This window comes from Heteronotia binoei, chromosome 1 (assembly GCF_032191835.1).
Source record: "Heteronotia binoei isolate CCM8104 ecotype False Entrance Well chromosome 1, APGP_CSIRO_Hbin_v1, whole genome shotgun sequence".
Classification (NCBI taxonomy): Eukaryota; Metazoa; Chordata; class Lepidosauria; order Squamata; family Gekkonidae; genus Heteronotia; species Heteronotia binoei.
In genome coordinates, this window is record NC_083223.1 from 142,985,915 (window position 1) to 143,009,326 (window position 23,412).

A 23,412-nucleotide genomic window follows, 5' to 3' on the forward strand; every position below is an offset into this window, starting at 1 on the left:
TTGACAGGTTGGAAAACTGGGCTAAAACCAATAAAATGAATTTTAACAGGGATAAATGAAAAGTTCTGCATTTAGGTAGGAAAAATCCAATGCATAGTTATAGGATGGGGGAGACTTGTCTTAGCAGTAGTATTTGCGAAAAGGATCTAGGGGCCTTAGTGGATCATACGCTGAACATGAGTCAACAGTGTGATGTGGTGGCTAAAAAGGCAAATGCAATTTTGGGCTGTATCAACAGAAGTATAGTTTCCAGGTCACGTGACGTGATAGTATCACTTTACTCTGCTCTGGAAAGACCTCACCTGGAGTATTGTGTTCAGTTTTGGGCACCACATTTTAAGAAGGATATAGACAAGCTGGAACAGGTCCAGAGGAGGGTGACGAAGATGGTGAGGGGTCTGGAGACCAAATCCTATGAGGAAAGATTGAAGGAGCTGGGGATGTTTAGCCTAGAGAGGAGGCAGCTGAGAGGTGATATGATCACCATCAAGTACTTGAAGGACTATCATATAGAGGATGGTGTGGAATTGTTTTCTGTGGCCCCAGAAGGTAGAACCAGAACCAATGGGTTGAAATTAAATCAAAAGAATCTACGGCTCAACATTAGGAAGAACTTCCTGAGTGTTAGAGTGGTTCCTCAGTGGAACAGGCTTCCTCGGGAGGTGGTGGGCTCTCCTTCCTTGGAGGTTTTTAAACAGAGGTTAGATGGCCATCTGACAGCGATGAAGATCCTGTGAATTTGGGCTAGGTATATGTGGGTTTCCTGCACTGTGCAGGGGGTTAGACTAGATGACCCTGGAGGTCCCTTCCAACTCTATGATTCTATGATTCTAAGCGCCAAAGACATTTTGATAAGACTAACAAAATTGCTCAGTGGGTAGCACATATCCAAGCTTGGGAAGCCTTCTCAGAAGACGAATCACAAAAAAACGCAAAGTAAAACATCTGTTCAGTGCAATCATAAGCACAAATACTCAAAAGTAAGTCACACCGAGTAAGTGTGCTCAAGCACAGCAGCCATAATTTATCACCAAAATTCACCCAAAGGACAATGTGAAGTCAATTTGGAGCATCCTCTCAGAGGGAAAAAAAGCAAAGAATATTGAGAGAAGCCAAACAATTTTTAAACAACTAGCAATATTTCATGGAGGAGAGTACAATCTTTATTTTTAATACCACTAACATGGTTTATTGACCTGGAGTTATTATAAACTAGGAATAAGGCCCATTGTCAATAAAAATACAAGGCTCTAGAAAGAAGCTCTGGGTGAGCACACCCCCCACCCTTGGTGTCTTCCCACCCACCAAAGTGAAGGTGTTCACTCCCCTCACCCTTGGTATCTTCCCCCCAAAACCACCACTTCCTTTCAACTACCCCTACACCCCTTGCACTCCACTACTCCCCCCATCCATGACATTCACTCACCCCCACTGTCTTCACTTACCCCCACTCACCCTTGCTGTCTTCCCACCCACTCGCCAACCCTTGGCCTTCACTCACCCCCACCCTTGCTATCTTCCCACCCACTCCCAACCCTCAGAATTCACTCACTTCCTCACCCTTGCTGTCTTCCCATCTATCCTGCAGCTAAAACAGATACTGGATTCTCTTCCCCCTGCAAATGTCTGTGTGTTCCCCTGTCTGTGGTGGCTCAAAGCCCTGAAAGAGGCCCAGAATGAAGATAAGGAAGAATAACTATGGGGGTGAGGGTGGGGGGGAAGACGACAGTCACACAGATGCTTAAACTGAGCATTCCTTTGGTTTGCAATGCATTGTGCCGCCTTTTCCTGTAGTAGTCAAGCTTGCCACATTTAGCAGCAGTGTGAGCTTGTGGTGTGATCTGTTGGTTTTATTTGGGGGGGGAGCTGGCATGGTTGTGTTATGGTATATCATAGAGTATGCATCTCAAGACAGCCATTTTCTGTAGGGGAACTGATCTGATTTCAACTTTCCATCTCCTCCCTCCCTACTTGCAGCCTCTACCTAGGGAAAGCACAGTCTTTTCTGCAATGTGGACCAAAGCAGGAGGGAAGTATCCTCAGCAGGGTATAATGACACTGAATCCACTCTCCAAGGCAGCAATTTTCTCTAGGGGAACTGATCTCTGCCATCTGAAGAGAAGTTGTAATGTTGAGTGATCTCCAGCCTTCAACTGGAGATAGGTAACAATAGTTCCCCACAAGGAAATGGCTGATTTGAAGGGTGGAATCTGTGGCATTGTAACTGTCCGAGATCCTGCTCCTCTTCAAATACCACCCTCTCCAGGCTCCACCCCTCAAATCTCCAGGAATTTCCCAACCTGGAGTTGGCAACCCTATCTCCTTCCCAGCCAATCATCAACCTACCTTTATCTGTCCCTGTGACTTCAGCTTCCATCTCCACCCCCTTCCCTGAAGCCTCTACCTAGGAAAAGGACAGTCTTTCTCTGCAGTTAGGACCAAAGCAGCTTACATAATTCTCCTCTCCTTCTTTTGATCTGCACAACAACCCTGAGAGGTAGGTTACGCTGAAAGTCTGTGACTGGTCCAAAATCATTCAGTCAGCTTCCACAGGAAGAACCTGGGTCTGGCAGACCCTGCTCTGAAGTGCTAAGTGCTACACTACACTGGCTGCCATAGGGAGGCTGCTGCTGAACAATAGCAAGCAGCCAGGCCTAGTGTAGCCAACCTCCAGGTGGAGCCTGAAGATTTCTTGGTATCACAACTCCAGACAACTACTTTGGAGGGTGGCCTTTATAGCATTATATTCAGCTGTCTCTCCCTTTAATGACAGAACCAAGCTTGGTTGCCTAGCAACAGCCACTGCCTAGCAGCTTCCACAGCGGCCCAATTCTCATCTGCCCTGGGGCAAGGCTGAGGTGAGGAGGGAGGGAGTGGCAGGAAAGAGGTGGCTGCCATGACCTCTGAGGAAACGCTCCCAGCAGGAACAGGCCTTGTCACCTAGTTGCTTTATGACCTTTGTTCTCTGTTTCCCTGCTGCCGCTGCCTACTTTCTCTTCCAAGTACCACAGAGACTGGATAGGCAACAGTGGGCAGGGGAGAGGAGTGGACTTAATCAATGGAATACAACAGAACTTGAGTGGTGGTTGACAGGCCAATGAGCAAGTAGATGAATTGTCCCTAGTATGTTAGGGCTTTTATTATAATAGAGATAACACGGTCAATAGGAGAATCAGCTATGAGATCAAAGCAAGGAGAAACTTTTTGTATTAACAGTACAACCATGAAAATATCTAAAGGAATCCACTATAGCTGTCCCATTCTATTATTGTAATATGATTAAAATAGTGACCTGTGCCCAGTGATATCAGGATCTTTATTTATATAGACATTATCACATTTGATTTTCACATTTTATCTCTACGAGTCACACAGGAAGAAAATGCCAATGGAAAGTCATAATGTAATAAACTCTTCATAAGCAGGAAGAAGTACATGTCAAATATCCTACTCCATTGCCCTTTACAACAACTTACCATACACATAAAACTGAACCCATGATGGATGATGTAAAACCACCACTTCTTACTTCCTCACACATCACTTTTAATGTGAATCAAAATCTTTACTTCATCTCTAAGAAGCAGATAAAACTGGTGGTGGAAAGTGTTGTCGCAGCAACTTATAATGACCCCATAGGGTTTTCAAGGCAAGAGACAAATAGGAGTAGTTTGCTATTGTCTGCCTCTGCATAGCAACCCTGGACTTCCTTCATGGTCTCCCATGCAGCTATTAGCCAGGGCTGGCCCTTCTTAGTTTCTGAGACCTGACAAGATCAGACTAGCCTGAGGGAAATATTACTTGTTTGTCCATTTAAATGAATAGAATTTATTTCTGAGTAAGTTAGACTTAGAGGAAGACTTTAAGGCTGTAATCACATACATATTTAATAGAAACCAGTGAAACCCCACTGAAATCAACAGATCAGTGCGCAGAGAACAGCCCGTATCTTACTTTCACTGATTACAAGGACTTTCAGTTTCTACTAACCAAGGCTAAGTACTGCAACGTATGGTGTATATTAGCATGCATCCTGCACTTTTAACATTTAATTGTCAAGTGTTCATGACTTAGGTGGAGGGAAACTAAGAACCTCTTATTAGCACATTAATTGAATAAATGTGGACCTTATTCTCCTGGAGCAACACAAACAGGCCAGAGGGCACAGTGCTTTACTCCATCCTTCTTTCACCCAGACAGGCTTTACTGTTCTCTCAGAAGAGGTTGAACAAACCCTGGGATAGGCACAGGGCCAGGGATAGAGATTTTTCTATGCTCCTTCCCCGATGTTCGTGGTAATTAACAGAAGAAGGTGCGAAACAACTGGTTGATAAGAGAACAACTAGAGCACTTGATTTGCATAATTAGCAAACAATGTGCAAATCAGGCTACATATTATTTCCCCAAGGGTAAATTCCTATGAGCTACCAGTTAAGGTTTTGTACATTCTGCTAATATTTGGGAACAACCCCCCCCCCCCTTCTGAGCCTTTTTTTAGACTACTCTGTGAAAATTTGAGGGGAAAGTATGTGAATTATGGTCAGTCCACTCTTCACCGCAAGGATGTTTGCTTGGCACATGTGGACTATCCTGCAGTTCCTTCTGTATCACTCACCAAGGAAACGGTTCCTCCATCAAGTCTTACCAATGTAGCTGAAAACACAGGGACTGTGCTTAATATATTAAAAAGCACATTCAACTTTCTCTCCCACCTCTCCAGTTTGCATGTTGCTGCTGAAACTGCACACAGAATTTATAGGGCTAAGCAGCAGATGAGTGTTTAACATTTAGCAAAAAACAACTGTTGGGAAGAAGTAAGAACAGAACAAAATTAAAGTCCAGTGGCACCTTGAAGACCAATGAAGTTTTATTGCAGGTACAAGTATTTGTGTACAAGCACACTTCTTCAGATACACTGAAATGGAAGTTACCAATTCATATATATGGGTAGCGGGTGAGCAGCAAATTAGCATGCAAATAATGAAGATGTTTAACAGATGCAAGGACCAAGCAGGCATAACAAGCTTAGTTTATATGGTAACAACTGTTTAGATTTAATTCCAGGGGAAAACACAGTGAAACAAATAAATATATCAGAAGTGGAGATTGATGTGCAAACGTATCCTTCTTAATTATTGAATACTGAGACCTCAAAGTGGCTATTTTATTGTAAAGGAACTTCAGGAACAGACTGGGAAAAGAAATTGCTGAATTACAAGTTATTACAACATTCAGAATCCCCCAGGACTTAACACGGATATTGGTTTCTTATGTCATTACATATGCTAATCTCATTCAGTCCTTATATCAGTATTCTCACCAAGAAGGGCCATAACATCATCTTCATTTTATTGTATTTTTATTGTATTTCTTATTGGGATTGTAGATTGGAATAGTGATTGTAATGTACTACAATGAATAGTAAAATGTAATGTTATTTGGAATGGTAGATTGGAATATATTTCTCCATGCTTGTGAGGAGATGGATGGAGCATAACAACAAGGTCTCAGTTATTACTCTCAGCACTCCAGAATTAAGATGGGCACATTTACACATCAGTTTCCAATTCTGATATACTCACTTGCTTTACTATGGTTTTCCCCAGAATTAAATCCAAACAAATGGTGCCATGTAAACAAAGCTTGTTATTCCCGCTTGGTCCTTGCATCTGATACACCTTCATTATGTGTATCTAATTTGCTGCTAATTCACCTCCTCTCTCTCTCTCTCTCTCTGTATATGTATAAAATGAAAGCTTAAACCTTGAATAAAACTTTGTTGGTCTAAAAGATGGCATGGAACTCGAATTCTGTTCTTTTTCATCAAACCAGCATAGCTACTTACTTGAATATAATATAATGCCAAGTAAATGCAAAACATGAAATAGAAAATTATCCATTTCAATGATAACCAAAAAAGGTCTTAATGGTGTATTTAAAAAATAAACCAGATAATTAACAGATTTCTTTATTTGTGAGAGAAGTTAAACACCACTATCATTCAAAACATATTAATTAAGCCCTTTCTTGGATAGCCCAGGCTAGCCTGATCTCATCAGATCTCATAACCTAAGCAGGGTCAGTCCTGACTAGTATTTGGATGGGAGATAGACAAGGAATACTAGGGTTGTGATGCAGAAGCAGGCAATAGCAAACCACTTCTGAATGCTTCTTGCCTTGGAAACCCAATGGGGGTCATCGCAAGTCAACTGGGGCAGAAAACTTGTTAAAATGGAATTTGCCTGGAATATGGGTAATGTTTGTGAAGTCTGGATAACATTTTTCTGCTGATACCTGTAATACCCTATTGGTTTTGGAAAGTGCCATTAAGTTGCAGCTGACTTATGGCAACTCCATAGGCAAAGGTGTTGAACTCATGAGGGCCAGATCTGACCTAAATGGCCTGACCATGTGTGTCATAAAATGTAATGCCAGGTAGTAGAGATATAAACTTTAACGTTCACAAACACAATTAAAGGTTTTTTAGAAACGTAAAATAAAACACACTTAAAATATTAGCACTTGTTGGTCTTAATGGTGCTTTCTTTGTATCTCTCCCATGCAATGCAGGAAACTGGGCAAAGGAATCTAATGCTCTTTCCTTCCTTCCCCAGGAGACCAGGAGGAGGAGGATCCTCAGCCAATAGAAGAAAGAGAGGCTTGGCTCAGTAGCTCTGCTGTGTAATTGAGCAAGCCTTGGAAAGCAAGCTGTAATGCAGAAGGAAGCAAGAAAGAGGGAGAAGGAAGGGGATGACAGCCAGTTGCTTGGAGGCCTGATAGGGGCCCTCCGGGAGCCTGATTTGGTCCCCGGGCCGCATGTTTAACACCCCTGCCTTAGGGCTTTCAAGACAAGACATGTTCAGAGGTGGTTTGCCATTGCCTGCCTCTGTGTAGCAACCCTAAACCTCCTTGGTAGCCTTCCATCCAAATAAGTAACCAGGGCCGACACTGCTTAGCTTCTGAAATTTAATGAGACTGAGCTGTTTAGCCGACTCAAAAAAATGGACATATCTATGCCCCCTAGTAATTAAAGAAGTAAATATTGCATAGAAACTAGGGGGAAAGAACAGAACAAAATCTTTACCAAAAAGGATATTTTTTGCTGAAAACAATGCTAAGAATGTCCAACAGGCATTTCAGAACTAGAATTCAAATGTATTCCAGTAATAGGGTTGCCAAGTCCAATTCAAGAAATATCTGGGGACTTTGGGGGCAGAGCCAGGAGACTTTGAGAGTGGAGCCAGTAGACATTGGGGGTGGAGCCGGGACTCCAAGGGAGTTCTGGCCATCACATTTAAAGGGACAGCACACCTTTTTAAATGCCTTTCTTCCATAGTTAATGATGAAGGATAGGGGCACCATTTTGGGGGGCTCATAGAATTGGACCCCCTGGTCCAATCGTTTTGAAACTTGAGGGGTATTTTGGGGAGAGGCACTAGATGCTATACTAAAAATTTGGTGCCTCTATCTTAAAACATAGCCCCCCCCCCGGAGCCTCCAATACCCGCGGATCAATTCCCCATTATTTCCTATGGGAATCGTTCTCCATAGGGAATAATGGAGTGCCCAGTAGACATTTCCCTCCTCCACACACACTTTCTAAAGCTGGGGGAGGGCCTACAAACCAGGGAATCCCCTGCCCTCTCCCTCTCTCACACTCACAAATACTTACTGGGTCTTTTTCCTGCAGAACTTTACTTCATCTGAAAATGAAAGCAAAACAAAAGGAGGGGTCGTTCTCCGAAGTCCTTCCTGTTTACTGCTCAGCCTTAAAGGCACATATCTTAAAAATGGACCTGCAGGAGCTCTAAAACTACATGGTGATTGTGGGGAGCGGGGCTTCCCCTGCCGGCCAGCTGGCTGGGGGCGGGGAGAAGCCTGTGAAAACAGGGGATCCCCTGCTGGGACCTGGGGATTGGGAAGCCTATCCAGTAATGCTGTTTTAGTTTTGGCTTTGCAAACAAAAATCTCTAATCCACACACAAGCACCACCCTCAGACACTGTAAACATTTTTAAAAAAAATCCCTGAAAATAGAATCAAACTTTGGTTTAATACAGAAATAAACCTCTCAGCTAAATCCTTGCACAGGAGACTGCATAACACTGTTTAGGTAAACTCCCATGCCTTGCCATTTCAGTATGTGTACTTTGTACTTCAGAACCTTTTCTGAACAATTTGAAGCTCAACATGCCTGAACCAAATGATTCCAACAAACTCATAAACCCATGGTAAATACAGCTGTCAACCCATTTTTCTTGATCAGATCAGATGTTTGTCCATGCCCTTTCAAATTACTCTCTCAAAATAAAACCCCACTAATTGTACGATCAAATAAATCATCACATTTGACCTGCATATCTCAAACATACCTTAAATGTTGTCGCAGTGCATCTGTTTGGGTAGGTGATATTGTTTTTAGAGTGGCTACCACCTTCAGATGTGGAATTGTGGCACCCAGCAATGCTACTAAGGCACCATGTAATGCTACTAAAAACGGATGGAAAAGGGGTACAACAGAATGGCAAGCTACTTATCTTACATGCTAAAAGCTTTTTGTCCACCTCCGGAAATCAGGAGAGAAAATGACAAGGTTTATGAACTTGTTCAGTCCTCAACTACAAGTCAGCTCTCTTTTAAAACCACTATGAGGCTGGCATTGGATCAAAAGGGAAAGATGGAGCACAGAGTTCATACTAATAGCAGGCCATACATGAGCTTCATAAATCTCATGTGATGGTTTCACAGGGGAGGAGAAGAGGCAAGGCAGAAAATGCCAAAAACTGAGGATATAATTTCCTATTATTAATAGTAGCAGAATAAAACAGAAATCCAGTGGCACCTTGGAAACTAATAAAGTGTATTCCAGTACAAGTTTTTTCTGAGTCAGACCTCATTTCATTAAATGTCTATGATTCACAAAAGCCTATGCCAGAATAACCTTTGTTAGTCTTTATGGTGCTACTAGACTTCTGTTGTTTGGCTGTTGTTTAAATTTGATGATGATGATGAAGAAGAGGATGACAACAACAAAAACAGCAACAAAATGATGGTAGTGTGCTGGAACTTTGGCAAATGTTTACCATCATTCCTCATTAATCAAAATCAATGTTTAAACTGTTAACAGTCCACATAGCATTTTCTTAATTACTATACTTTTAGACTATACACCTTGCTGGTTTTTTGTAGTCAAAATAACACTCAGAATCCATCACAACTAGCAAATAAACAGGCAACATCAATAACATAGCTTCAGGGTGAAACAAGTGGGGTGGAGAGTGAGAAGAAGCAAAATAGTACTCTCCCCCTTTAAGTAGATAAGTGATAGAATTTAAAAAAACAAAGCACTTGAGATGCTTGCACAAACAGAACCTGGTAATGGGTAGAAATAATTTTAAACAGAGCAATGACCCAGAAAAGGATTATAGCACATACAGCCACCCCGGGCAGCTCCATAACGCAGTATGATATTTCCAAAGACAAATTCAGTCCAATGGGGCTGTCAGCACAGAGAACTCAATGAAGGAGAGAGAACACAGTTATGCATTATTATATACCTTCTTCTTATTGCTTTTAGTCATAGTGAGCAGTGGGTTCTTACAAATCTTACCCAGCAAAAAAAGATCTCTCCTAATGATTCATTTGGGCACACACTTAACAGATTTTCAAAGTTAATAGTGTAGAAAACAAGGAAGCTGAAGATGCCACTAAATTATACAAAAGTGGAAAGGGACTGTGTGCGCATGCACGTTGGCGTCCATCAACATGCACACAATGGGTATGACTGACACAAAAGGACATGGATAATTGGTACTGCCTGGATCTATAAATCCCTTCATGTGCCAAAGGGGGAAAATGTGATCTTGAAAAAGGTGCTGGAAAAGCACCTTAGTTTTTAAACAAAGGGGTTGGTTTTCCCTGTCCTGGGGAAGGTCCAATTCATACTCTCTCCGTTTCTTTGACTTTCCTAGAAGAAAGTATAAATCTCAGACGGGAGGAAAGAGCTGGAGCTAATCAGCAGTCTTAGTCTGAGTTCTTGAAAAACCAAATACAAGCTGACATTAATTGCATAGCAACACCAAGGCAGACAAACAGCCTAAAATCATAAGGTGTTTTTTTTAAAATACACTAAAAGCCAAGTGACTGTTTTCTTTATACTGAAATTGGAACACAGATCTGCGTGTCTTAATACTGCAGATTTTGACTGATTGTAGTTCTGCAGGATTTCAGGAAGAGGCTTCCTGGCTGTTACATCCAAGATCTCTTTAAGTGAAGGCATTAAGGATTGAACCTGGGACATTCTCCACATAAGGCATTTGTTCTGTGAGCAATGGGCTCTCCCCATGGCATACACAATTCAACTTGCTTAACATGGATGCCCAGAAGGCTCAGTGACAGGGACGGTCCTAGACTGTCTGGCACTCTAGGCAAGGTTAACTTCTAGCAACCCCCCTGCACTGAGAATGTAACTGAGTCACATGAGGGCACTCTATTCAGTGCCCCAGAAGGCCAGTGTCCTTGGCAATTGCCTAGTTTGCCTAGTGGCAGGGCCGGCCCTGTGCAGTGATGCTGTCAAACAGATATACAGAAGCAGACTCAGCCCCAGAGTTAGTCCCTTTCTTTGTCAAACTATCATGGTCATGCATTTGATTGTATCACTTCTATGCCTTAGAGCAGTCTACAGCCTCCTAGGCTAATTTCAAAAAGTTACCACCTTCAGCCTCAAAATTCACTATTACAGCAAAGCTTTGTCTGTACTGTGGACATCTCTCTCTCTGTGCCTTCTGATATTAAACAACACTCCCCCTACTTAGTTCTCACTACTTCATTCAGCCTGCCCTCTCCTTCCAAGTCTATCATTGGCTTGTTAGTCATTCTAGGGAGCAAGTCAGAGTAATTCATTTGTTGCACTTTATACACTTTTCCAATATACATTGTTAGCTGTAAATCATAGCAACTGTACTAGGAACTATCAAGACCTTTCCACAGACCAACATTGGTTTTTGAGGGTGACATGCTGGAAACAGAGTTACTGATCCTTGCAAGGTGAGCATATAAGCAAAATGGAGAGACCTACTCCTCCATTTTAGAGTGAATTACCATGGTTGAAAAGCAGGAAAGTTACCATCTGCCCCCCATCAGTAGAATATTGTTTGGATATGATGACAGAAGAACACAAGAAAAAAAGGTCATATCTTGAGCTGTGTTACAGTTGAGGCAAGGCCATCTATTTTGTTTTTGTTAAAGGAATAGCAGCCAGGATGTGGACGATATCATACTATCAATATGTATATGGACATTATTTGGAACAGAACATGGCTAATAAAAAAAAAAACAGGTAACACTGTCTGTTTGCAAACTCCAAGAAACAGAAACAATAAAACAGTACAGAGTTTAGGCCACAAACTGAAGTGTTTGAGTGTTTTGTGTCCTCACCAGATGTCTACCCATAACACAAAACACATACAAGTAAACGGCAGAAGACAAAGAAACCTCTGTACAAGGGAGAAAAGGGTGCAGTAAGTTAGGCCCGTGGTGCTGTAAGGAAGCTGTGGAAGCTGCTGTGTGCACCTGTCAAAGCAAATTGAGCTAAGCCCTCTGTAGGACTCCTCAGGGAGCCCAACAATTCCACTACAGCAGTTTACCAGCCAGCATTCATAACGGTAGCTCCAGGGGGACCATGTTGGCTCAGACTGCTCTGAGGCATTTTTTCAAGGCAGTCAATATAGTCCCAACAATATACTGGGAAACAGCTGGTCTCACAAGATGCTTCCTAAAAATACTGTGTAGCCCTAAAGGGACAGCTTGAAACGAAGCAGCCCAGCAATCCCCAATGAATATCCATGGAATAGGCTGGCACCAAAGAATGGATTAAAAAAAAAAGTTATATACAAGATGTGTGCAATGTGCCAACTGAAGGTGGTGGAGGGACTAATCCCCACTGGCAGCACAACCACGTGTAGCCTGCCTGATCCAGATTTCCCAACTGGGGGGGGGGGGCGGCACTGGCTTCAAGGGCCACTGTACTCAGCATGCACCCAGTTGGAGTGCGTCCTGATCCCCTTCCCCTGCAGCATCTAGGTGGTGTCCTCACTACTCAAGTCCCCCAGACCCTTTTCTCTCTGACTATGGATGAGCAGGTATATTGAGTATTGGCTGTTAAACTGACTGTTTATCATTGGTTAACTAATTTGGATAGTGAAGGGATTGTTAAATTGATTGGCTTGCTGATGGAATTTATTGTATTTTTGGCAAATTAATTAGAGGTGTAGCAAATTATTGTTGGGGTGGGTTTCAGAATTAATAAGCCATTAGAATAAATTGAATTTACTATTAGCTAATTAATTTGAGGATATTAGTAAACTTGGGGGGCTTAAAATTGATTAACTTATTAGGATAGATTAACTGGCAGGAATAGATTAGACTTGGAAGGGCGACTTCTTGGCTGGCAAGGGTGGAGAGGGAAGATTAGCTGTACATTACAGGGTTGTGAGCTGTGTTTTTCTCTTAATTGGTCTGAAGCTAAGGCGGAAACCAGTAGGGGATGGCGGCCTGGGGATCCCAGTGCTCCTGGGGAGGGGAAGGGGAAGATATGATGGCGGAAACAGACATAGATGTAAGGGAAGAAGGCCGAGACATGAAGAAGAAGAAGAAGAAGAAGAAGAAGAAGAAGAAGAAGAAGAAGAAGAAGAAGAAGAAGAAGAAGAAGAAGAAGAAGAAGAAGATATTGGATTTATATCCCGCCCTCCACTCCGAAGAGTCTCAGAGCGGCTCACAATCTCCTTTACCTTCCTCCCCCACAACAGACACCCTGTGAGGTGGGTGGGGCTGGAGAGGGCTCTCACAGCAGCTGCCCTTTCAAGGACAACCTCTGCCAGAGCTATGGCTGACCCAAGGCCATTCCAGCAGGTGCAAGTGGAGGAGTGGGGAATCAAACCCGGTTCTCCCAGATAAGAGTCCACACACTTAACCACTACACCAAACTGGCTCTCCTGCTCAGCCACCTTCCAGTCTGTGTCCCATCCCAATGGTAGTAGGTAGTGGGGTCAGGTTGAATTACTTGCCTTCGTCATTGGTGTTATGTAATGTCAGGTCCATAAATAACAAGACCGCAGTCCTTTGGGATTACCTGCTTGAGCAGAATGTGGACCTGGCTTGCGTGACTGAGACCCTGGTGCAAGATGGGGAGACTGAAGCGGTCTCCCAAATGACACCCCCCCCCCCCGGATACTCAGTCTTTCACCAATCACGGACAAGCGGGCAGGGGGGAGGGGTGGCTCTTTTCATACAGGAGGCTTACTCCTTCCCGGCTCTCCCGGCCCCAGAGATCAATGGCATTGAATGTGTCGGTCTGGCATGGGATGTTGGGGAGAGGTTGGCGATATGGCTCCTGTACCGTCCGCCTAACGCATCAGCCGGCACCTTACCATCCTCAATGGAGGCCATAACAGGCTGGGCATTGGAATACTCAAGGTTTTTGATCCTGGGTGATTTCAATGTCCATGCCGATGACGCAACCTCCAGTCAGGCGGCGGATCTAGTGTCATCCATGGCAACACTGGGACTCTCCCAAATTGTTAGAATGCCCACTCACCAGGCAAAGCACATGCTGGATTTGATCTTTGCAGTGGGAGTTTCAGTGGACCAAGTTACTACAGAAGCAGTGCCATGGTCGGACCACTATGTCATGAAGGCTCGTATGGATGTTCCACCCCAAGCCTGTTTAAGCAGAGAGCATATTTTGGCTTGCCCATGGAGCCTGATAGACCCAGTGTGGTTCCAGATGGCTCTACGGAATCCCTGACCCTCAGCGATTCTCTGGATGACCTAGTGGAGTCTTGGCAGAGCTGACTCTCTAGGGCCATTGAGGAGATCACACCTCAGTGCCCTCTGCGCCCTTGTTCCAAGTTAGCACTGTGGTATAGCCCGGAGTTGCGGCTGTTGAAACGGGGGCTCAGACAACTAGAGAGGCAGTGGTGGCGTACTCGAGATGAAGCGTGTAGAACATCTTATGGAAAGTTTACGAGATGGCAGTCAAAGATGAGATGAGATGGCAGTCAAAGATGCTATGAGATGGCAGTCAAAGCCACAAAGAAAGCTTACTTTGTGGCTAAGATAGCATCTGCAACTTTGCACCCAGCACAATTCGGACTCTTACAACACTGCCACAGGGCAGGCCAAATCTTAGGGAATTGGATATTGGCTGTGAGGCTTTTGCAAACTTTTTCACATTGACTTTCTTTCCTGATGCTGTTCATTCATTCTGAGCCATGATCCTTTTAGGTGCCATTGGACTCAAACTTTGCCCTTTAGCTGCAATAATCCTTAAATAACCATCTAAGATCAGTATTATAGAACCATTTTGCAAAATGGGGGGCTAAGGGACAGAGGTTTGCTGAAGGTCACCTAGTAAGCTCCCTGGCAGAAGCAATATGTGAATGTTGTAGTTTACAATTCAGTCTCGTAAAATCTCACACATGGATATTTCAGAGAGGCCTCACTTTCAGCTCATTAGTAAAGTGGAGTACTAATTTCTTCCTTCCTACTAATGTCTTCCCTCCTGCTTGAGTTACAGGTGAATGCTATATTTTAGCCCTAATTGGATACAATAAAATTAGCTGCCATGTTGCCTGCTGGAGTAAGTGTGCTCCTGGGCTTTGGAAAGCTGTGCTGATTCTTCAGTTATGATTACTACATTTAAAACACACACACACAATCTACTTAGATATGTGATGAGTAAACTTTTTAAAGAACAAGGGTCTACAAAAAGAACTAATATACCTAATATCATCATGCAAAGCCTGCCAGTAGGACATGGCCTTGCCTCCCACTCAGTTAGCACTCAGTAGCCACTTATCATTATTGTACCACTTCACCAAATGCTGATGGAGCCCACAAGAGAAAACATAGATGGGGAAAAAATTAGAAACGGATAAAGGGGTCAGAGGACTGTCCTTTTGACAGAAATCCCCAAGCCTTATAAATAAGTTGAGCAGATCATTCTGCAGGGGTAGAATTTTTCCACCCTGCAAAATAAACTATTGTTGATGGACAAAAGAAAACAATAGGTATTCTGATGATAGAAGAAGACAAGTGGAGAGCCACAATATTGATGGGAGGAATCTCATCCTATCTCCCCAACAACTTGTTAGGCTGCTGGCTGCTTTCCTCACCGAACACGAGACTTGGGGGGGTATTTCACTTTCGCATCCTCCTCCCCGGGACCATCAGAAGAACAACGGCAGCGATCGGAAGATGTCACTGGTGGGAGGATGTGCTGCCACAGCAGCAATTTCAGTGGTGGGGGGAGTACTGGAGTGGTGAGAGCTCCCCCTCTTCTCCACCCAACTGTCTTCAGTGCTGCTGCAGCAGTTTCAAAAGCTTAAGGATTTCACCTGACCAGCCTGAACACTTCCACTGAGGCTGCCTCAGTAGCAGGAGGGAGGAGGAGGTTTCTCAGCAAGTACAGACAATATGCCCTCTGTTTTGAGGATTCTCCTCCAAAGTCTCCCCCCTTTTAAGATTTCAAATTCTTCTACATACCTGAGACGGTATACTCAATTTTTGGGGAAATCTTCCTTTGATCAGCATGGCCTCAAACCACAGCTTTAAACATACACAGATGGGGCCATATTAATTACTAGATACATTGATGTGAACATTGCTGTGGAACTCAGCATAGTGACCTATTAATATCCCACATTTATACATGTAAAGGCTCATCACATCTTTATTTTTTTACAGAGATACCTGGCTAAAATAACAAAAAAGCAAAATGCATCCCCCAAGTTTCTCGCATTTTTTAAAAAAATACACCATGCTAAGTAAAATACATTAACAAATGTCCTAGATAATGTTATCTGTGGCACCTTCATTCATACTTCAGGAACTTTTGGAAATGTATGACATTTGTCACAACACATCCCACTGAAGATACATGTAATACACACATACATTTTCTCAAGTATTGGGCTTTTTAAAAGTTTGAAGAAACATTTGAAAAGTTTACAGTGTGATAGAATAGCAATAGTAAGAATTTAGCACTAATGGGTTTGGCAAAATTGCAAATAGAATGAACATTACCATTTTATCTTTTAAAATGTTATGTGATGACTATTTATGGTACTATATAGTCATCTATCTTTCAACATTTCCATTACCCACCAGAATTTTGATAATGTTTAAAACAGGCATCAGATGTGATTTCAGTGAAGCTGAGATGTCTAAACTCAGATCTTTTCAAGCAGTGTTACAAAACCCAGTCTGGCATTGATACAAGGGGGCAGAGGAATAGCAATTTTAACTATTAATAATGCATTATCCACCATAGACAAAAGCTGTTGGTTTAGGGTAACAATACAGTATAAATGACATAATTAAAAATATGTATGTTGAATTATTCTGAAGGATGCACATTAGTTTAGGACTGAAGCCTGTTTGTCCCATTTCATGGTTACTTTGACCCTAAAAGTAAACAAATATTCGAACCCAAAACATAAAATAACCATAAATCTAATCCAGAACATAAAACAACCCTAACATAAAATAATGCTATGCCTTTCTCGTAAAACAATATATCCTTAATCCTAACATAGTTTTAATAGTAGCACACAACATAATCCTAACTCGAGCTCATAATATAAAATACTCTTCCTAATCCATAACATAAACTAACTCAAACCCTAAATCTAATCTGACCCTATAACTTTGAACAACCCTTCCTGTAAACCATAACATTAAGCAATGCTAACACGTAAATCTCAGTAACCCCAACCCAGAACTCCAAATAATGCATAAATTGACAGTACAAATCATAAATTTATTCAAATAAGATAAAACGAATACAGAAAACCACCCAACAGTAAACTGTATAAAACTTTCACAATTGTATTAGAAAAAGTTTTTATTTCAATACTACCACATAACAACATATCAACCTAAATAACAACATATACATTAATCAACATAAAACTACAACAATAAAACCACATACACATCTCATAAACACTCTCCCATTCACACAATTAAATGCCGTCCAAAACTTGCGCAAACAAAACATTTTCCAATTGTTTTTTTTAAATTAAATGATAGTAAACTGGCACCTGGCTAATGTGTTTGGAAAAATGTGTTGCACTGTATGGTCCTACCATTCAATCAAATGGAATACAGTATTGTCTCTGGCAAGTGGGGCCTGGGAATTTCAAGGGCACTGGTAGTGAGGGAAATGTCTTCTCAAGGGCATCCAGCAACACACTCTGAAACCTCCCCGTGAGGTAGGATTTGAACCACCACAGAACAGTGCCTCCCTGCCCTCGTCCTGAAAGATGATCCAGAAGGATATCATGATCAATGGGATCAAAAGCCTCCAAAAGGTCCAGGAGAATTAACGGGTTCCCAATCATGAGGACAACAAAAGCTGTTTCAGTCCCATAACCATGCCTGAAATGGATCTAAACAATGAGATTTATTCAGGAATCTCTGAAGTTGGCCAGCCACCATTTATTCTATCACCTTGCTCAAGAATGATACATTTGAGATTGAATGGTAATTGCTCAACTCTCCTGGGTCTATATTAGGTTTCTTCAGGAGTGCACATACCACTGCTTGCCTCAAAGCAAGATCTACCACCCCATCACTCAGAGAGGCATTTATACTGTCTCCTGGACCCAGTCTACCAACTTTCTCCCAGCAGATTTAAGCAGCCAGAAGGAGCAACTGTTCTCAGGGGAGGCAGTATGTCTCATTTGTAGAACATCCGCTTGGTATGCAGAAGGTCATAAATTCAATCACCAGCATCTCCAGTTAAAAGGATCAGCAAGTAGGGGATGTGAAAGTCTGTTTTTTGGTCACTGCATGATAGTGTGTTGGACTGGATGGGCCACTGGCCTGATCCAACATGGCTTCTCTTATGTTCTTAAGCTCTCTGTCTGAGACACTGGAGACCCACTGTCACTCTGATTAGACAACACTGGCCTTGATGGACCAAGGGTCTGATTCAGTATGATGCAGCTTCATGTATTCTTGTGTCCAAATATATCAACCTCTGAAACCCAGTGCTAGGAGACAACATCAGAAGAAGGCCTTGCCCTCTATGCCGTTCCTAGGTCTCCTGGGTAACTGGCTTTCCATTGATCCATATAGAGCACTGATCTGATTCACAGGACTCCTCTTATATATTTAGGACAAAAAAAGTGGTCATAGCCACTAGTCTGGATGGCTGAAGAAAAGATTTGACAAAATTGTTGGGGATAAGTCTGTCAAAAGGAGCTAAACATTTCAGTTAAATGGAGCCTCTATATGCAGAGGCAATACAGATTACCTGCTGCTAGAGACAAACAACATAGGACGGCAGTCACCTTTCTACCCAGTGGATTCAGATGGCTGCTGAAGGGAGAAGAATGATAGAACAGATGTACTTTATCTGATCTAGAAAGAGTATTCTTACAATTGCTTGACTCTACAACAAGCATAATGCAAGTCAACAGATGTGTAGATGGTAAGCCAGCCTCCAGGTGGGACCTGGGGATCCCCCACAATTAAAGCGCATCTCCAGTCTACAGAGATCAGTTCTCCTGGAGAAAATGGATGCTTTAGGGGATGGAATCTGTGACACTGTACCCCATTGAGGTCCCTGTCCTCCACAGGTTCCATCCTCAAATTTCTAAGTGTTTTCCAACTTGGATCTGGCAACCCTATCTCCCCATCCCCTGCCAGTGGCTAGGGAGGGACCTGGCAACCCTAGGAGCTGGAGAACAGGATTGGTCTTATCATTAGGCAGGAAAGTGGCACTGTTCTTCCTGCTCCTCCATCCTTGGAACACCTCACTGCATCATCATGTTTCCCACTGTAGAGATTTTCTTTATAAGATATTTATAACCAACTAAAAACAGAAAGAACTGTAGACCAATTTATTTGAAAGATAGGGGCATACATGCCCACTGATATTAAACATTGCAATCGGGGTAAGATGAACAATAATTGTGCAATGAGTGTGTGATGTTCCTGGAAATATTCCTAAACAGAACAGAAGCTGACTGGAAGCACAACACAAAATGCAAGATACTGCTCATCACCTGTTAGCCTGTGTTTATCCAGCAGAACATTTTCATGATTACAGATTATTCTCTGTTGAGTTTGTGCCATGTCTGAGTGGTTTTGTGGGATATCTGAATGGGTAGAATGCTAATGTGTGTATGGCAAGCAAACTGAAAGTCAGAAGGAACTGTCCTCATTACATGAGGTACTTGGGAAACGTGACATTGAAATTACCTTCATTTAATTTTCCAGCTTGCTCCCAAAGGTCCAATTCACTTCCAGCAGTTCTATTTTTTTAAAATATTATACATCCAGTTATTTATTTACTAATTATCTCCTGTTTCAGAATTTTCTGTTAGCCTCATATGATTTGAGAATTCAGAGTTTCCACTAAAGCCGGACCAGATATGGAAGTTCAAGGAAGAGGGATCTCACTTCTTACTTGGTTTGAAATGTGAACATAAAGGCAGCATTCATCACTGGTTTGTGCTTGTCATAAGGATAAGAGGAAGTTAAAAATAACAATAATATGGTTTGTAGATTTGTCACACTGCTTTTTAAATTTGTGACAATATTCAGGAGTAAAGAAAGCCAACAAAGCTACAGCAAGTTAAATACCAACCCGAAGAAATGGAAACAAACGCTTCTTAGTTGTTGCTTTTTAATTAGTGCCTGTGGGAAGACAAGAGTGCTGTACAAATGCCATTTATACCGATACTGTCCTGAAACATTGATGTGCAAAATTACTCCCATACCTCCCACCATCTTCTGTAGCCCCAGAGCAAACATAAATAAATAACTAATGGAAAAGGCTGGAAAACAGAATAAGTCATTTCTGTTTTGCTGGGGTCTAGCCAGTGTGTGTGTGAGAGAGAGAGACAGAACGGGGAAGGAAAGGAAGACTGAGAGGAAGGGGTGAGGAAGGACACCAAAGCACTTGATAGATCTTCTGTAACAGCTGATGTACGCAACTACTATTTGATGTTCTATGGACAGCTTGGGAATATGGCTGAATTGGCATACGATTGCATATCACTTGGAAGCTCATCCCACATAAGTGTATAGCAGCCCTGTAGCCAGGATTTGAAGAATTGGGGGGGGGGGCTGAGTTTTTTCAGGGGGCACATAGTGGCCCCAACCTCCATGGCCTTCTCTCCTACCACCACTGAGGAGGAAAGCTGCAACCTCACTGCCATACAGCCTCCCCCCTCCCCAGAGCTGCCCCAAGGTGATCCCTTTCCACCCCTCTTCCAACAGTGCTGGTGGGGAGCCACTCAGAGGTTTAGATACGTGCTGCACAGTCTCCTGCCCTTACCTGTAGCATGATCCAGCTAGACAAGCCCGGCAGGACTGGAGGGGGGGGGGGGGTGGAAGGCGCCACCAAGTCGCAATTGACTTCTGGGGCTACAAGACCTCCTATTCGGATTTCTTCCTGTCGGAGGGCGAGCCGAGGCTGCCCAAACGCAGCTCCCACCCTTGCTCAAATGGCCAGCGAGACCAGGCCAGAAAACCCCTGCAGGTGAACATCATCTCTCCACTGATCCCCAGTCCCGGACTGCAGCCGGGACCTCCACTTGTGTGTGCCAGCCTACCTTACCCTGCCCTGTCTGCAATGGAGCCATCCGCCCCCTACCCCTGCCGCCCCACTTGAGGGCCAGAATGGCCTCTTCTTACAGGCACCCTCTAGCCCAAGGTCAGCCCAACATGGAGCTTAACTTTCAGTCCTGGGCACTGAAAGTGCTCCATTGTTTCTGCTTGCTGAGGGGTCAGAGATTTCTTCCAGCCCCTAAGCAAGCAGAAGCAACTTGGAGCTTAACTTTCAGTCCTGGGCACTGAAAGTGCTCCGTTGTTTCTGCTTGCTGAGGGGTCAGAGATTTCTTCCAGCCCCTAAGCAAGCAGAAGCAACAGGGAGCTTAACTTTCAGTCCTGGGCACTGAAAGTGCTCCGTTGTTTCTGCTTGCTGAGGGGTCAGAGATTTCTTCCAGCCCCTAAGCAAGCAGAAGCAACAGGGAGCTTAAGTTTCAGTCCCAGGCTCCGAAAGTGCCCTGTTGTTTCTGCTTGCTGAGGGGTCAAAGATTTCTTCTGGCCCCTAAGTAAGCAGAAACAACTGTGTATGATCATGTCTCCTAAGCAAGCAGAAGTAATGGTGTATGATGAGGGCAGAACGGAGAAGGATGCAGCCAAGGAACTGGAGGCTGGTTAGGGGCCCCAAGTCAGGGGGCCCTGGCTAGCAGTCAGAGGGCTCTGCCCACATAGGCCCCTCGTAGCTACGGGCTTTCTTTCGTTCCAGAGCCGCACCTTTCCATACAGTTCTCAATACAAATGTGCCAGACAAGTCAAAGGCAGCACTTTCAGGAGTGACTTTGGCACTGTCACTTTTTGGCAGTTGAAGAAAGCATATGCTCTGGACATGACACACTTGGTCTTGGGGGAGAAGAATAGATAGCACAAGAACAACCTTGAACAGATGCACATTGGTGAGAAATTTACTACTTCTATGAATGTCATTCCTTAGTTCACCTCTCACTTTCAAGGTTGAAAAGTGCTGCTAGCAGCTGTAAATGAAAGCTAAACCAGGAAAGTGGATGAGGGCAATAGAATCTGCATCATTAAACCCATCTCTTGTCCACATGGAGGGGAAATATATATACAAAAATTAATTCCCACATCCCAGCCCAGATACCTAGCAAATTCCACTTTTAAGTCGCTAAAATGAAGATCTTTTTAACAATCAACTGCCACAACAACTGCTAGTTGTTTTTTTCTATTGAAGCAATTAGGTTCCATCATGGTTCCTGAAATTAACAGAACATAGATTTTTACTACATATGCCACAAAAATCAAACTATGAGTCAAAGTCAAGTATTTACACCAAAACATCTAAGGCAGGGGTGCCAAACATGTGGCCTGGGGGCCAAATCAGGCCCTCAGACGGCTCCTATCAGGCCCCTGAGCAACTGGCTCTTGTCTGCTTCCTTCTCCCTCTCTTCTTGCTTTCTTCTGCATCTCAGCTTGCTTTACAAGGCTTGCTCAATTGCACAGGAACTACAGAGCAAAACCTCTATTTTCTCCATTGGTTGAGGCTCCTCCCCCTCCTGGTTCCCTTGGGAAGGAAGGAAAGAGCCAGAGCTTCCTTTGCCCAGTTCCCTGGATCCCGTGGAAGAAATACAAAGAAAGCACCTTTAAGAACAACAGTTCTCTGAAACATCCATTCCTTCCTTGCATCAAGTCAGGTAGCACCCATGGCAGTCTGTCCAAACCTGGGTCAGAGTGTGTCTCCAAGTAACATTCTTCCTTGTTCCATTTTTGTGCAGCTGCAGAAGGAGCAGTTATTGTGCAAATATATCCCTGATTCTCTTCCCTTTTTGATTATGTTAGATTATTTGTTGTCCACATGCCAGGGCCAGTCCATCCACTAAGCACATGTAGGGCACAGAAGAGATAGAGTATGAGCTAGTCCTGCTGCTATCCCACCTGTCTATGGTGCTGGGGCCTGACAAGGTAAATGGCAGCCCTGGGAGGTGCCCCAGTAGGCTCTGTTCCTCCTACTCTGCTTCATGGTATGATGAGGTGATGACGGTTGGTGAGATCTTCTCACCTCCCTGAGATACAAGGTTCCCTCCCTCCACAGTGGGTAGGCCAGTAGGTGTCTCCTTACCTCCCCATGGCACAGGAGGGCAAGGAGGGTGGGTGGTATCTTTCTTCCTCTCCACAGTGTGGTGGAGGGGTGGGGGAGGATATAATGTTGTGGCTTCCTGTCTCACCACAACATGGGGGCGGGGTGGCTTTCCTGCCCTAGTCTGGGATGCCAAAAATCCTAGGGCTGGCCCTGCTTCGGTCCTTGCCCTGGAGATCAGATCTTTGTTTCAACCTCCAAAGGACAAGAAACAATAGCCACATCTGGTCTCTCTCTGTCTACCTCTTAGGCCTCCTGTGTCCCTTCTTGAAAGGAGTAACTTGCATAATATTTTGGGTGCTTGTAATGAATGACCCGTCACACAAGCTTCTAGTAGGGAGTATTATTGAATGCTTGGAACTATTTTAAATGCTTGGTAACTCCCCAGTTTAGATATTTGTATTTTCATTTTATCTAAATTGTCAGTGTTCCTTCTAGGCTTGTAGAGGTACTTCTCCACTTTGTTCCCTTGACCAACATTTTATCCCTATTTTTCCTTATCTGGGATAGATATTTGTATTTGATCCTTCTGCCAAAGAGCTCAGTCTTACAGCCATTATATGGGTCACAGTCCACATGTAGAACCTAATCAAACAGTTCATTTAGTACACGAGGCTGTGGAAGGAGGGATTTTCCTTACCTTCAAACCATTTAGTGTGAATTTGGGCTTGAATTGGAAAATGTGCCATATTCAGAATGACA

At 43.4% G+C, this 23,412-nt stretch overlaps 1 protein-coding gene across 2 annotated transcripts in view; it reads right to left on the reverse strand.

Annotated features, from left to right (window-relative positions):
• The window catches only part of PRKN (parkin RBR E3 ubiquitin protein ligase), a 1,449,443-nt gene that overhangs the window by 840,684 nt on the left and 585,347 nt on the right, over positions 1-23,412 (reverse strand). The gene's annotated exons all lie outside the window — the stretch shown is intronic.